The sequence below is a fragment of the Camelina sativa genome, chromosome 8 (genome assembly GCF_000633955.1).
Source record: "Camelina sativa cultivar DH55 chromosome 8, Cs, whole genome shotgun sequence".
NCBI lineage: Eukaryota > Viridiplantae > Streptophyta > Magnoliopsida > Brassicales > Brassicaceae > Camelina > Camelina sativa.
In genome coordinates, this window is record NC_025692.1 from 13,589,247 (window position 1) to 13,593,946 (window position 4,700).

The 4,700-nt window shown below is 32.5% G+C and overlaps 1 protein-coding gene across 1 annotated transcript in view; it reads right to left on the reverse strand.

The window, feature by feature from the left end:
* Nucleotides 1-21, reverse strand: part of LOC104707124 (sec-independent protein translocase protein TATA, chloroplastic) — a 1,886-nt gene extending 1,865 nt beyond the window's left edge. Inside the window, exon 1 of the mRNA XM_010423402.2 lies at nt 1-21. The gene's annotated coding sequence lies outside the window, so the exon portion shown is untranslated.

Genomic DNA, 4,700 nt, shown 5'->3' on the forward strand with positions numbered 1-4,700 from the left:
TAAAGCTATCTGTTTTTTTTTTTTTTGTGCTTTTATCCAATGCAATCCTGAATTCTATAGTTTCCCAGCTAAAATAAAATAAAATATTTGTTTTTCATATAAAATGAAATATTAGTAGAAATTATTGTTAATCTGTCTTAGTCCACATTATTAAAATTTAAAATGTGTAAATAAAAAAATCATTTAAAATGAAATAATTTTGAAGGTAAAGTAAAGATATACATAATAATAGTATAATATATTTATATTATCTTCCGAATTTTTATTTATAATATTTTAATGAATATCATATCATGTTAAACAAATCAAACCAACGCATAACCATATAGATTTAGTATTTAATGGATAGTCAACTCAAGTCATTAAGCAAACGGTTTGGATCAACCCACAACTCATTTAGTTCAATGGATTAATGGGTTTAATGAGTTGATCAATTTTATATCATAATCAGAAATTTAGACCTTGTGTAATTTTATAAAGTCATCAAAGCTTGTGTAATTTTATACATAAATTGTTAATGATAAACATCATATACGTCTCTAATTATTCAAATTTTGAAAACCAGAAATTTTAGACAATAATAATCTAGAAAACAACACTACCAACTTCCTTAATCTTCTTCTAAGCTATCTTCTTTAATTTCATGATTGGTTCCACTCAGTCGACTTAATAATACTTGCAACAAGAACAAAAGAACTCCATATATAAGCCCTCCAATCTATAGTCTTGAGGTACTTTAAACTAATCACATTGTCACTCTTGACTCGATCCAAGACCAAAACTTCAAGAACAGGACAGCTTGACGTATAATCAGCTTGAAGTATAATCAAAAACCCAAATCAGGGACAAAACAACGATAATTTAGCTTTCAATCTATATATGCAAGAAGAGGACAAATGGCAGCATCTTAAGAATCTCACAAGTAACATATGGAACAAATCAACACCATATAAGCTCACTTATGTACCTCTCTGAAGAATGTTATAGGCTGTTGACCATCTTAAGAATCTCAAAAGCACCTAACCGAAACTAATCCATATACCAAAACCCAGTTCACATAATCTCACCAAACAAAAAGAGAGATAACTGAGAGATCAAATATCAATACATTCACATGATATGAAACTTTTACCTATGAATGGTTGCGGTTTTAAGTCTCTGGTCCTGTAGGGCAGGAAGTATCCAAAGAATTTGGATCCGATCGAGTAAGAACTGTCTCGCCATTGCCATCTACAATTTATAAGAGAAAATTTAAGTAATTTAAACTAATCCAAGTAAAGCAAAATGATAAACTATAATATTTCTTACCTTCACCATCCACCTTGTAACCATGTATCCAAGAACGGGTACATAACAGAGCTTGGACATTGCTTGGAAGAAGACGGCTCCTGTATTTGCTAATCAAATGAGCTCCAATACTAAAGGAAGACTCAGCAGCTACGGTGGTTACGGGAATGCTAAGAATGTCCATGGCTATGTAGGTTAAGGCACCAAAACGATGTCTGTTCTCTCTCCAATAATGCAACACATTTAAATGAGGATGACTTTTCATCTCTAACTTTGGTTCCTCTAAATACATATGCAAAGCTGACTTGCCTTCTTCAATATAATCTGGGACATCATCCAAATCATACAAATCCTGTTTCATTACAATTTAAACACTTTAGAAACTTAAACGGTTAAACCATGTATCATTACAATTCAAACAAATCAAACAAACTTAAACTTACAAGTACTAAAACTTACATCTTGTACGTCTAAGCTTCCTCGACCTCTTTTACGAACATAAGAATCTGATCTTGCAGAACTCACAACTAGAGTCAGAGGAAAATTTTCTCGATATTCTTCAAAGAGTTTATAAAGCTCACTCTCAAGGTGATCAATCTTTGCTTGTGAACTAAATGGATCAAGTTCATCATAACAACGCTTCAAAATTCTAAATTTCATTCTAGGATCTAGAACAACTCCCAATGCAAGTATAACACTGTACTGCTCCCAATATTTATCATATTTCAGCCTCATCTTATATATCATCTCTCTAATCATGAACTATGATAAATATTGGGAGCAGTACAATGTTATAATTGCTTTGGGAGCTATTCTAGATCTTAGAATGAAATTTAGACTTTTGAAGCGCTGTTATGATGAACTTGATCCATTTAGTTCACAAGCAAAGATTGATCACCTTGAGAGTGAGCTTTATAAACTCTTTGAAGAATATCGAAAAAGTTTTCCTCTGACTCCAGTTGTGAGTTCTGCAAGATCAGATTCTTATGTTCCTAAAAGAGGTCGAGGAAGCTTAGACGTACAAGATGTAAGTTTCAGTACTTGTAAGTTTAAGTTTGTTTGATTTATTTGAATTGTAATGATACATGATTTAACCGTTTAAGTTTCTAATGTGTTTAAATTGTAATGAAATAGGATTTGTTTGATTTGGATGATGTCCCAGATTATATTGAAGAAAGCAAGTCAGCTTTGCGTATGTATTTAGAGGAACCAAAGTTAGAGATGAAAAGTCATCCTCATGTAAATGTGTTGCATTATTGGAGGGAAAACAAACATCGTTTTGGTGCCTTAACCTACATGGCCATGGACATTCTTAGCATTCCCATAACCACCATAGCTGCTGAGTCTATCTTTAGTATTGGAGCTCATTTGATTAGCAAATACAGGAGCCGTCTTCTTCCAAGCAATGTCCAGGCTCTGTTATGTACCCGTTCTTGGATACATGGTTACAAGGTGGATGATGAAGGTAAGAAATACTATATTTTATTAGTTTGCTTTACTTGGATTAGTTTAAATAACTTAAATTTTCTCTTATAAATTGTAGATGACAATGACGAGACAGTTCTTATTCGATCGGATCCAAATTCTGTGGATACTTCCTGCCCTACAGGACCAGAGTCTAAAACCGCCATCATTCATAGGTGAAAGTTACATATCATGTGAATGTATTGATATTTGATCTCTCAATTATCTCTCGCAGTTATCCCTCTTTTTGTTTGGTGAGATTATGTGAACTGGGTTTTGGTATATGGATTAGTTTCTATTAGGTGCTTGTGAGATTCTTAAGATGGTCAACAGCCTATAACATTCTTTAGAGAGGTACATAAGTGAGCTTATATGGTGCTGATTTTTTCCATATGTTACTTGTGAGATTCTTAAGATGCTGCCATTTGTCTTCTTCTTGCTTATATAGATTGAAAGCTAAAGTATCGTTGTTTTGTCTCTAATTTGGTTTTTTGATTATACTTCAAGCTGATTATACGTCAAGCTATCCCGTTCTTGAAGTTTTGGTCTTGGATCGAGTCGAGAGTGACAATGTGATTAGTTTAAAGTACCTCAAGATTATAGATTTAGGGCTAATATATGGAGTTCTTTTGTTCTTGTTGCAGGTATTATTAACGACTGAGTGGAACCAATCATGAGATTAAGGAAGACAGCTTAGAAGACAGCTTAGAAGAAGATTAAGGAAGTTGGTGGTGTTGTTTTCTGGATTATTATTGTTTAAAATTTCTGGTTGTCAAAATTTGAATAATTAGAGACATTTATCATGTTTATCATTAACAGTTTATGTGTAAAATTACACAAGCTTTGATGACTTTATAAAATTACACAAGGTCTAAATTTCTGATTATGATATAAAATGGATCAACTCATTTAACCCATTAATCCATTGAGCTAAATGAGTTGTGGGTTGATCCAAACCATTTGCTTAATGAGTTGAGTTGACTCATTATCCATTAAATACTAAATCTCTATGGTTATGGGTTGGTTTGGGTTGGTTTGGGTTGGTTTACCCAACTTGACATCCCTAATTATATGATAACAACCATTCAATAAATCGAATTGAAAAAAAAGAAAACAAAGACCAATAGATAATGGGATTACATTACAAATATCGTGTGTAATGGATTAAAAAGATGGCAAAAAGAAAGGATCAATTACAGAATTAAGGTTTTTTCTTAGATTATTATGAGTTTAGGACTAATCGTCCAAGACTCACAGAATTAGACATTTTAATATTTATAAAAAGACAAAATTACCTTTGTAAACAATTCTCTCTATTTCACGACTTTTTCTCTCCCGCCTACCAACCGATGTGAATGGTGAGGTCCGATTATCTCCTTCCTTCTCGGTTGTTTCTTCATTTGGTTCATAAAAATCGAAGAGGAATTTTGATTGGTGTAGTATTTATGATTTGAAACCCTTGTGTTCACTAGATAGTATCTCCTTAGGGTTTAACTTTCTTCATGCAAAACAAAATAGAGATTGAGAGACGTTTTGTGTTTAATGGATCAGAGAAGCCATGGTTTTGGATTTATTGAATCAGAGAAGCCATAATTTTGGTTGAAAGGGGTTTTGTATTTTGGAGGCCAAATAATTGATGTTGGAAGTAGCGGAGATGGTGTTGATGGGAAGGTGAGAAGCCATGGTTTTGGTCAGAAGAAGAAACGAAGAAACAACGACGACAGAAAAAAATATTATTGTTGTGTCCTGAAGAGAAAGGAAGGAAAAGACAGAGAAGGTAAAACTGAAATTTTATCTAAACCATATATTTGAGAGTCTAGATAAGAAGTCCTAATTTAAAAAATTTGGTCCAAAAAAGACCCAAATCAATAAATATCCCCAAAAAAAATCATCAATATATCAATAGAATTCCAATAAAATTTTAATCCCATCTTCATTTTTTTTTTAAC